At 41.0% G+C, this 12,657-nt stretch overlaps 1 protein-coding gene across 4 annotated transcripts in view; it reads left to right on the top strand.

Moving 5' to 3' along the window:
• LOC129758486 (uncharacterized) overlaps positions 1–12,657 on the top strand; it is a 250,910-nt gene that overhangs the window by 84,978 nt on the left and 153,275 nt on the right. For all 4 annotated transcript variants that reach the window (XM_055755989.1, XM_055755990.1, XM_055755988.1 and 1 more), the window contains exon 4: positions 3,461–3,521. The gene's annotated coding sequence lies outside the window, so the exon portion shown is untranslated. The remainder of the gene's footprint in view (positions 1–3,460; positions 3,522–12,657) is intronic.

Consider the following 12,657-nt stretch of genomic DNA (forward strand, 5'->3'; position numbering starts at 1 on the left):
GGATCTGGATTTTTTTGACAGTACTTTGTTTGGAAATGTTTCTTCTATCAGTGCTGAAAATTTCATTATGATTTGTTTTGTTCCAAAAAAGTTACACGTGATAGAAGCCGCGAGACGAAAATTAATTTTGGACACCCACGTTCAAAAACCCGATGTGGTCTGGTTCAAAAATCGCGAAATCTAATTTGAGGAGGCTTCCTGACCAAAAATTTTACAAAGCCACTGGTCGGAGTGATGTCGCCATCAAATTCAAATTCGTTTTGCCAATATCTTTGCAGAAAAGTGTTTGATCTGGCAAGATATTTGGAGCTGCGGCCGAAAAACCCCGGTTTTTTTTTGTGAAAAACAAGACCATGGACTCCGAAATGTACGAGGAGGAGAGCCTGAAAAATGTTTTTTCCTTTTGTTAGATCTTACAAAGAACCAGTAAAGTTTTTGCTAGATTTAGCTAGCTACCACTACAGCGAAGAGGTACTACAGTGGCATCGGGCCAACTGGTGGATTTTGTCGAAAAGGACGTCAACCCACCCAACTGTCCTCAATTCCGCCCTATCGAAAAATTTTGGGCAATTGTCAAGCAGAATATGAAGAAGAATGGTAGGACGACTCGGGATGCAACAGAAATGAAGAGCTTGTGGAACAAAATGGCCGCTGAGGTCAGTGAATAGGGTGTACAATCTAAGATAAGTGGTTCTCGACGAAAAGTACGAAATTTCATCAAAACAACATCGTAATAATTTTTTTATTATTTTTCCTTAAAAGTGTAGTAAAAACCCTACAATTTGAGCACAAAACATTTTTATTTCATCTACATAGCTCCGAGATAGACCCTTTTTAATGCGTCTAGATTTGTAGTGATCCATGCTTTCGTTTCCATTTGCATCAAGCTGTACTCACAACCCGCTTGATAACCAAGCTGTCCTCTCAACTCACTTATCGGTGAATTTGTTTTCAGCTGTCCTCTTAATTTGCTTATCGGTGATATTTTTTTTCATTTATAAAGCTGTCCTCTCAACCCACTTGATCACAAAACTGTCCTCTCATTTCACTTATCGGTGTTTTTAACATTTATTTCAAGCTGTCCTCTCAATCCGTTTGATCATCAAACTGTCCTTTCATCTCGGGTATCGGTGGTTTATTTTTATTTATTTTAAGCTGTACTCTCAACCTGCTTGATTACTAAGCTGTCCTCTCAACGTCCTTATCGGTGATCTTTTAATGTATTTCAAGCTATTCTCTCAACCCGCTTGATCACAAAGTTATCCTCTCAACTCACTTATCGGTGATTTTTTCATTTCTTCTAAGCTGTCCTCCCAACTCACTTATCGGTGATATTTTGTTTCATTTATATCAAGCTGTCCTCACAACCCGCTTGATGATCAAGCTGTCCTCTCAACTCGCTTATCGATGATCTTTTAATTTATTTCAAGCTATTCTTTCAACTCGCTTGATCACCAAGCTGTCCACTCAACTCACTTATTTTTGTATTTATTTCAAGCTGTCCTCTCAACTTGCTTATCGGTGATATTTTTTTCATTTATATCCAGCTGTCCTAACAACCCGCTTGATCAGCAAGCCGTCCTCTCAACTTACTTATCGGTGCATTTATTTTAAACTGTCCTCTCAACCCGCTTGATCACCAAGCTGTCCTCTCAACTCCCTTGTCGGTGATTTTCTCATCTATATCAAACTCAACCCACTTGATCACCAAGCTGTCCTCTCAACTTACTTATCGGTGATTTTTGAATCTATTTCAAGCTGTCCTCTCAACCCGCCTGGTCACCAAGCTGTCCTCCCAACTCGCTTATCGGTGATTTTTTTTTCTTTTATATCAAACTGTCCTCTCAACCCGCTTATCGGTGCTTCATTTTCATTTATATCAAGCTGTCCTCACATCTCGCTTTAATATTTATCTCTCTCTAGCAGTCTTCCTAACTTGCTTTGGTGATTATATTTTAAATAAATTTATCTGCTGGAATGTTTAATTTCACTTTTCTCTTTTTATCATAATTTAATAAATTTTCAAACTCCTTAACATTTTTCCAACTATTAGCACAATTTTCTGAGCGTGCATAACTTTAACGAATGTTGTTTTAAATCGGCTAGATATTTTCACATTTAGTAAAAAACCACAATTCGATAACCAAACACTTGCTACGGTCGCCAAATGTGCAGATTGTCATGGTCTACTGCAGTGGGGCTGCTAATGTTGTCTTTTGTATCAATTTTGATCGACATGAACTTTTTTGTATGGGAACCCTCCTCCAGTAATTACCCATTTACACTGCTCGTGAGAATGAAAGTGAAAAATATTATTTCGTCAATAACACAACAACGCGATAAAATTTGGTTTTTAACATGGCGGAATTGACGAGGAATAGATTAAAGATGAAAATCCAACTCGTTGCTAAAAATCTACAAGAAAAGTTTTTATTCCGATTCCACCGCCATGATGAAATTTCCACGGTGAAAACCGGGACAATCGGAATAAAAACTGTTCTAAAAAAATTAAATAAACGAGTCCGACTGGAATTTCATCTTTCAACCATTCCCCGAGTGATAAACAAATCGTCCGGTTGTGGTCGTAGCTAGGAGGTTTGTAACTATGTTAGAAACCCCTAGCTTTTTCCCTCAGATGTCATGTCATACGGAAGACTCATTTTCTAGTGACGAACCGGTCACGATAAACGATCATCGCATCCAATCCTAGCCGAAAAATATGGAAATGTGTCACACGCACCCTAAAAGGCGTCCACCATCGAATTCCGATGGAAATAAGCTGTTCTCCAGCATCCGCAAGACAAATCAGCTTTAACTTAACGGCACCTCTTCGAATTCTGGAGGAGAGGAATCAATTTGTATCTACCCTAAGTTAAGTGATGGTCACTGCGCCGCGCCGGCCGGTCGTGAACTCTGCGTCTGCTTGTAACTGTAAAATTTTCTGGAAGGAATTATTACCAAGTCATCTCGACCTACACAAGCCGATCTGTGGCCGATGAAGTTTTGAAGTTATTGATTTACCTTTTGCCAAACCTATGGAAGCTGGAAAGACGTTTCCAAAAAAAAAAAAATAAGCCAGGTCAGCGCGTTTTATGAACTAGGTCGTGGATTAACCAGTTTCAGCGGACAGTAACCTACATCAATCGACGAGTCATCGCCGTTGATCGCTGTCCCTAGTTGTTCTATCTTCCACTTTTTGAACTAACAGTGTTGATATATTCTTACCAGTCATTGATTAGAATGTTATGAATGAAGTTGGAGATCACGTTTTTCCAATTATTTGCATCCTCTGGGTCTAGTTTCCATTCTTAGCTATTTCATAATTGAACAACTGTGTTTAATGAGTAGAAATTTCTTGTTAGCTATTACGCTGACCTCGTTAATGTTGTTTGACATAAATATACAAATATTTCTGAGTTCAAAAAAATATAAATCATGTTATAATGTTTTTTTTTTTCAGATAAAAGCTGTATTCAATGTGTACCCTACATACTCGGCAATAACTGGCAGGATTTAATAAGGTAAGAATAAACCTTAGGCTTTTTTTAAATGCTAGGAAGCGTTCTAGAAAAGTCATCATCAAAGAATCTCACAAAATAACCGGATAGATCACCTTCACTCATTCCGGCCGGAAAACAAACATTCTACAAAGATTTTTTCCACAATGTTAAATCAAACATTCAACCCTGATGCGCACCGTTCGTCGTCGTTGACGCGTCGTCGACTTGACGCGGCCAGACAGACGACAACAATGAAATCATCCTCATCTGCATTTCCAGGAACAGAACCGCGTCAAATGGAGGCTTCAGCAAAAAAATAAAATAAAGAAAAATGGAAAGAAACCAACCATCATGATGAGGTCTTAAGATGTTTCGTTTATAAATTCAGTTCCTATTCGCGTCGGGGTCTGCCTGCAACCCGGCATTCCAGTCACGTGAGAATTCTTGCGAATGGCTCAAGGTTTTCAAATACAAACAAAAATTGCGCTAAAGTTGGAGAAAAGTTGGAATCATCTCCAGGGGGAAGAATCATATGGGATAAGCACAAGAAGAAAAGTTTTGGGTATATCTTCAGAACCACTCCCAGCTGGGTACTTCTGGGAAGATTATCCGGTGCGATTGGCCTGTGGGGGTGATCATAATTTGTTGAATGCACCCCCACGATGAGATGCGCTGATTAATGACGACGAGAAGGTTTGAATCAGGTGGGCATCTTCGTCTTACAGAGTCCAAAAAATAAACGGAAGGGTCCCATTCTTTGAAATGATTTAGAGCCAAAAACGGTTTAAAAGCGCTTTTACTTTTTGTTCAAGGTAAATATTTCTTCTGACATTTCAATAATTTCCTGGAAACTTTTCTCTTACAAACAAAAAAAAACTAAGGAATATTTTGCACTGCCCAGTCGGTTTTTTGCTTTAAAAATTCTTGAAAGATTAATTGCATCATCATTATTCAACTTAAATATCGGAAAAAGGTATGGAAACTAAATTTTCTTTCTAACGACAATAAATTAAGCTCCACTGCTTGAAATCCAAAGAATGCAGCTTTCGATTTGAGGTAACTTTTAGTCAACCAGAGAGACACTTGTTTATCTCAATCCAATCAACCGTTAGATGCACCGATTATGATTAACCGGTGCGATGGGCGCTGTAAAAAAGTAAAAAAAAACAGCCATTGTCACAAAGAAACATTTTTGTGATGTTTTTTTTTAAAGTTGATCACCCATCAATGACATAACAACTGCAGCAGGAAAAAAAAGAGCTCCACTTAAGTCCGCATTTTTGGGGGGTTGTCTTGTGAGCAAACGCTGACTGTTAAAACTTTTCATCCCAGTATTGCTGCTGGCTGCTGGCTGGGCGTTTCATCTCGTTTGACGTTTTAAAATCTTCATTTACGACACGATCGTAAATAGCTTTGATTTCGTTTTCGCAGTTGACTTGTTGTTAAGTTTTGGTTTTTTGTCCCTGTTGGTTGATTTTTGTGGTTCGATGTTTGTTCAGCTTCGGTGTTATTTTTGCTGGGATTTGATTGTTTTATGGTATCCGATCGTGTATCATTATTAGGATGCTGTCAGGAAGTATCTTTGCCCAGGAAAAAACAGTTATTTATTATATTTATTTGGTGTTCCGTCTCACGACATAACCTGATGAACAATATTCCACCAATTCACTCGGTCCATTGCAAGCCGCCAAAGATGGTTCTAAACACTCGGCGCTCGAACACTCTGAGTGTGCTAAGGTCCTCCTCGAGCAATATCCACATCTCGTGCCCGTAGAGGACAACCGGTCTAATTAGCGTTGTGTATAGGTTACACTGGTGCGGAAGCTAAGTCTTCTCGACCACAGTTGCTTGTGGAGTTTATAGTACGACTTCCGCTGAAAACTCATCGCCGGATTTCACGGTTGGTGTCATTGTCTGCGGTCACCAGTGAGCCGCGATAGACAAAGTCTTCGACTACCTCCAGCTCGTTGCCGTCGATCGTGACCTTGTTATTACTGGACAAGCGGGCTCGGTCGGTTTCGGATCCGCAGGCCAGCATATTTAGATTACAAAATCACCATTACCAATATTGGTTTTAATACGGTTCATACGATTTGAACGGTTCGAAAGGTTCAAACGGTTCGTACGGATTTTACGGTCTAAACGGTTCGTACGATTCACACGATTCGAACGGCTCGTACAGATTGGACGGTTCAGACGGTTCGGATGGTCTGTCTCACAAACCCCAGAGGTCAAATCTGAACCTGGCAAACGTAGGTAACACCGAAACCTACCACAGAAACGGGAGCGAATCAACCATAGATGTCACCTTTGGTGGCCCGGAGTTGGTTTGCGATTGGATGATGAGCGAGGAATAAACAAATAGTGATCACTTCGAGATCCGCTATAGGCTAGGCTCAAGTACGCAGTCAGGTAGACGTAAGTCTAGGACAGGTGACGCCTCTGGAAGATATCGCAATTCCACTGGAATGTCTTCGTCGAGGTGTTACATTGGGAGAGGCACCTGGATAACCTGTCCGTTGAAAAACTGACGAGGGTACTAGCTTGCGCTTGCGATGACGAGAAGCGCCAAGCGTAAAGACACTAGACCATCCCTCTACTGGTGGACAGAGGAAATCGCAGAACTGCTCGCCAACTGCCATAGGAGGGCAGGGCGCAGGATGCAGAACGCAAGGACCCAAGATAGAAGAGCGGAGCTAAGGCCACTCTTCAAAGCGCGGGATTGGCCCTCCATAGGGCCATCAATGCAAGCAAGAGGACACGTTTCAAACAACTATGTCGTAACGCCAACGACTGTCCATGGGGCAATACCTATCGGTTAGTCATGGCCAAAATTAAAAGTGGGGGTGCGCCACCTGAAACGTGCCCAGACAAATTGAGAGCAATTATCAACGAACTGTTCCCACAGCACGATGTTAACCACTGACCATCAGCCTCATACGACTGGGACACCGGACGGTATTCCGAACGTAGCAGTGAAGGCCGCGATCAGGGAGTTCCTCGAAATGTTTCGATCAACATTGCAACGAGATGTGACGGAACGGGTGTTTCCTGATGAAATGATGGTTCCGATATATCTATGATGGTTCCGATATATCTATATAGACTTGTGGAAAGTTATTTCCACAATCGCCAACTACATTATATGACCGGTGAAGGCATACAGACACAATAGGTTTTGACGGATGTGCCACAAGGGTCAATACTTGACCCGGTCATGTTTTTTTATTAGTTTATCACCCAGGTGGTAAATCCTTTTAACGGATTGAATGCCAAGGCACGGCGAGCAACCGAGTCCCCCCAGTATGCTACTCTAGGTCCATGGGTGCAATTGGACGAATCATGATACTATGTACCCCTACGCCATAAAGTCCACCTGGGGCCTCTGGCCATAATTCCCATCCGGACCTGCATCGAAGGTTATACCCGACATGGGAGACCAAGTCCGCGCTTAGGAGCTCATCGGCAAACTCCAGTTCGTGTCAAAACTCCAGCATATACATATACCCTACCTCTTGCTACGGTTCAAGACTAAGGACCTCTCCTCTGACGACTCGAGGTCCGGCTTTTACTCGCAACTAGAGGCTCGCTTAGTTTTCACGACTATCGTGCGCTCCGCCTCTGTTCGAGACCACTGCAAGAGACCAATGACCTCTCCTCTGACGACTCCAGATCTTGGCTCCGCTTGGTTTGGCTCGAAGCCCTCTCCTCTTTGCCCGTCCGTGTGCCGAATCGAGAGCAGCTTATCCTGGACATGGTCATGTGGACTATCACGTACGACGAGCTCCTACGAATGAGTCCCCCATCGGGAGCTGAATTCGTAGGACTTGCGGATGCCGTAGTCCTCTTGGCGAGAGGATCCTCAACAGCGGAGGTACAGCTACTTGCAACAGCAGCTACCCAGGCAGTGGAAAGCTGGATGTACTCCAAGTGTCTGCGTCTAGCTCACCACAAAACCAAGATGGTGCTGATCACCAACCTTATTTCACCCAAAACAGGTGCCATTGCACCATTTCAATTGAATACCAAAGGGTGGATGATCGACGACAGCTTCGATCCGCAGTAGCAAGGGGAGGATACTGTCAAGCGTGACCACGTCAATCTTGGGGTACGGAGCAGCGGCCTGGAGGCAGGCCCTGCGAAGACAATATAATCTGCTGAGACTCTGCTTTGTTCAGCGGCTGACAAACCTGCAGGTTACCAGTGGATACCGGACCATCTCGTCCGAAGCCGCCAGCGTAAAGGGTGTCCACGATGAAATTGCACTACACTAAATTGATTCGCAAAATTCGAGTTTTCATCCGATTGCTATCAAACTTTCAGGAATTGAAAAATAACTATTCAACTTCATTTTACCATTTTACTCGTTTTTTATTTACAGTCCATACGCAAATTCCCACACCTTATCCTTAATCTCGGCCATGAGATTCTGCACAACCAGTGAATCAACCGATTTTTGCATGTCTGTCTTTAGTATTCTAGGTTGCTTAAGAAGATGCTGCTTCATAATCGCCCATTAATTCTCGATGGGGCGGAGCTCTGTAGTGTTGGAAGGGTTGATCATTTTCGACACGAAACTGACCTTATTGTCCGTAAACCACTTAAACACGTCCTTGGAGAAGTGGCAACGATTGTTGGGACGTTGTTGGCCTTCAGGAGAGGAAGCAAACGCTGCTGGAGGAACTCTTTCATGTACACTTGTCCGTTCATCGTGTCTTGGGTCACGAAAAGTGCACTTCGTTTCCCGCATATTCAGATGGCCTGCCAAACCAGGAATTTATTCGCAAATTTGGACATCTTCTGAGTGTGGAAATCCTCCGGAACGCTGAACTTATCATTGGCCTCGAAAAACATGTTGCCGGGGATCTGTTTGTAGCCGGCCTTCACATATGTTTCGTCGTCCATGATTCAGCATTCAACTTTCGTCAGCATGTTGAAGTACAACTTCCTGGCACGGGTTTTGGCGGACTTGTTATGCTTCTCGTCGCGATTAGGGGCTTTTTGTACCTTATACGTTCGAAGCCCAGCCTTAGTTTTGGCCTCCTGGACAAAAATTCGGCTCAGGTGCAGCTTCTTAGCCACATCCCGAACGGAGGCGTTCGGGTTTCGGTTGAAGGCCCCAACTACGCGGTTGTGTTTTTGGTGTTGTACGAAATACTTTTTCCTTCACCTCTGGGCTTCCGATCGGTGGTCAATCGTTCCTCGAGCCGCTTAATCACTCGCGACACCGTGGAGTTCGCAATTCCCAACGTTTTAGCGATAGAACGATGCGAGAGATTCTTGTTCTCGTGATGAACGCGCAAGATTTAATCACGAACGAGCTGTTCTTTCGACTCCATTCCCGCGAGTTTTGATCACAGGACTGTAAAACTTGCAGGATGTAAACAATGCACTATGAAATAAATCTACTCAAATTTTCATGAAATTCTATCCAACGGTTGAAAAGTGAGAACAATTTCATTGTGTAGCAATTTCATCGTGGACACCATTTAGGTACATGTTTTGTGTTTTTTATGTCCGTAGGTTCACAAAATTTCCTTAACCTTAGTTGGGGGGAAGTGGGAATCGAACCCGATAGTCTGGCTTACAAGTCAAACGCGCGTGCCAATTGAGCTAAGCACCCGACCCGGCACCTCTTCTCCGAACGCTACCTTTTGCAAGAAAAAAATCCAAAACAGCAAACAGCAGTGGGCATGGTAACGTGGGTTATTTTTTCTACGTTGTGTGGTGGAAATCTAAAGAATTGTTTTCTTCATTTACACTGAGGTGCATGACTGAAACACTAGGGCGCTCTTTGCTTAGAATTCTGTTTCTCCCACTCAGATACTAAAGCTCTCACACTTGCCATCCGAGTCACTTACAGTCAGTGATGCCACATTTAAATTGGTATTTTTAAACCCAAAAAATCTTTTCTCGGTATGGAAATCCGAAAAATCGGTATGAATATCTGTATTTTAAGGTGATTATAAATTAGCATTTATTGAGATTTTGAAATCTTGCATATAATTTTTTTTTCTAATTAAAGCCTGATAGAATTTAGAGTGTTCGCCTTTTCTATTTTTTACACATTTTTAATAAGTTTCTTAGAGTTTTTATAAAGTTTATGCTATTCTTTTCTCTCTAATTTTTTTTTTAGAAAATTGTTGCAAATTTTGTATTTTTAAAAAGCGGTATAAGTACACAAAAGTGATTTGAGAAAAAAACGCTTTTAAGCTGTTGTGTTTGACCGTTTTCTATACGTTTTTCAATAATTTGTATTTTTCTTCCGAGCATAACGGTATGTAAATAAATTTCTCAACATCTGAATAAATCACCAAATATAGTTTGAAACATGAAAAATCATTCCGTATTATTAAATCAAAATGGATAATTTTTGCTCTTATACCCCTTTGGCGCCGAGGGCCCTAATTAAAAAATTTCATATATAGTTTTTGTTAATTTCTCAAATATTAAATATTATCTCCGGACACAAAAGTAACATAAAAATGCTAAAGAAAAAACAAGACAGTATTACAAATAACACCAGAGCAGCGGAGAAAAACAGAGAGAAAGACAACACAGCACTCATAGACCACATTATAGAAACAAACCACACATTCAACATCGATAAAACAATTGTATTAGATACAAGTTTTAACAAATACACACTTAATTTTCTCGAAATGTGCCATTTATTTAACACACCCAACACAGTCAACCAAAGAACAGATGTAAACAATTTAAACTTTATTTTTGCATCTGTCTTAAACATATTAAACCAACACATTTATAAGAAAATGAACCGGAAAGATTTCAAAAATATCGATAATCAGACCGAACAAAAAAGTTACAGAGGTTGTATATAAGAAACGACCGAGAAGTTCACGTAGAATTACAATGTCTTTGTGCGTCAATGTGCTTTTCGTCTTAAATTAGCATTCTAGAATAAAGTATGTCGAATTTTTTTTAAAAGAATTTATCTTCAAGAAAAGTCATTCTTCCCTAAATTTTCGATTAATACCTATTAATGGTCTAAAACGACCCATAAAGATAGTATGCAGCTTTTTCAACTGCATAAAAAAAGGCGAATTAAATATTAGTATAAGCAGAAACAAGACCGTTGCCGTCGATATGATTGCGCCCGGCAGTTATGCAAATAATGTGATCAACACACGAGCTTTGTATCAAACGCTTGCGAGTAAAGCTTACAACGACTGCTTTGATCTAAACGCTTGACTCAGTGCAAAAGCTTTCAAACTGTTTGGCCTAATGCGTCTCGTTGTCGTTGGAATCAGTATCTTGTTTTTATTTTCCTTCAGATCACATAGCAATCGCTAGCTAAAACTGTTGGTTTTACCTAGGATTCCGGAGCAATCGTTGGATTAACTATGTTTGAATATAATCAAAATTCAATAAACGGCCCTTTTCAGGGCCAAAATCTTATAAAGAGAGAGTCTTGACTTTTATATTATCATTCAGGGATGACGAGTGCGATGGGTGGTATGGATGGTCTGGATGGGTGGGTGGTGGTGGTGTGCGATGGGTGGTGTTTGTGTGCGATGGGTGGGTGGGTGGTGTTTGGGTGCGATGGGTGGGTGGGTGGTGTTTGTGTGCGATGGGTGGGTGGGTGGTTGTTGTGCGCGATGAGTGAGTGGGTGGTGTGCGATGGTAGGTGGTCAGGATGGATGGGGGTGGTGGCGTGCGATAGGTGGGTGGTGGTGATGGCAAGTATGGCGGGGAGGTGTACGGTGGGTGATGGTGGGAAATAGGCTGCGGTGTGCGGGTGGTGTTCCATGGGTAGTGATAGGAGGTGTGTGTTGCATGGTGATGGAAGGTGTTGATGGGAAGTGTGTGTGTGTGTATGTGTGTGTGTATGTGTGTGTGTGCGCGGGTGAACTCAGTGATCTGGGATCTCAGTCCCATGTCACAGGTTTGAATTTCTCTGGAAAAATGAAACAAACCTTGTTTGTTTTGTTTTGTTGTTTTATTTGGGATTTTAAGCCTCCAGGGTTTATTCATCCCATAAATGAAACAAACTGTCAGTCGACCCCTGCTTTTATACCTTTCGCAGGCTGGTAAAAAACCCAAACCCAGGAAGGGGCGGGGCGTCCTAGTTTTCTTTCACTTTCGAATAGCCAATCAACGTTGAGCACGCTTGGTATGTCTTTTAAGAAAGATGTCTTTGAAAGAGGCGTTTTTCGTGACGCGAGATCCGTTCGCGAATTTCAATTTGCCCCCCTATAGTGTTGCCGTAAGACGTAATTCTACGTCAAAACAACGCAAGAAGAAACATTGCAAAACAATAGTACCGCCTGAAAGTACACAACAGTGCTTCTCATAGAAAGTTTTTTGGAGAAAAATTTTGAATTGGAATCGTAAGAAATAGTACAGTTTAACATGATATTTTATAACATTTCCAACCACCGTTACAGTGATTCAGCATAAAATAATCCGGCAGTACGTTTTTACAAAAAACAAGTAATAAACGACAACTTTGTAAGTAGGCTTATAAAATAGGACAATCAACACACAAACAAAACACTTTAGTTTTACAATAATATTGTTCAAAAAACATTGTAGGATCCCTGATGATGGTGTCAATAAACACCGAAACGTCGGAATAAATTAAACGTCGTTTATAAATACAAAATTGGACTGATTTGCCGTAATTTGAACATTAAAAATACCCTGAAGCTTCCTTGTAAGATTCTCAATCATTAAATTTCTTCAAGTTACCGATTAACACATGAATTCTGAAACGTGTGATCCTTATAGAGTGTTCTTAACATTTTATATGTGTTTCACAATTCTTTTCAAACTTATTCGTTTTAAACCTCATAAGATTAACTTCCGCTGGCATTATTGGCGGAATTATCAATATCATAAAATATGTTATAGAAAACAATAATTTTCCAACATTCTCAACGAAAAAAATATTTCTTTATTCCAACGGATAGTTAGCATTTTATTCGTGGACTTGTCTTCAAACATACGACTATCAAAAACAATATGCTTCAATCCTTTCCAATTTGAGAGTTTTGATTGAAATATTGAAAGACGTAAACGTATCATAAAAGTGGCTCTTACTTAGCTATCGCCAAATTATATCATTTGGTCGTCTTCAATTTAACAGAAACTCAATATTTTCGAAAGTCTTCCATAGACTGAAATATACCTT

Source organism: Uranotaenia lowii, chromosome 3, assembly GCF_029784155.1.
Source record: "Uranotaenia lowii strain MFRU-FL chromosome 3, ASM2978415v1, whole genome shotgun sequence".
In the NCBI taxonomy this organism is placed as follows: Eukaryota; Metazoa; Arthropoda; class Insecta; order Diptera; family Culicidae; genus Uranotaenia; species Uranotaenia lowii.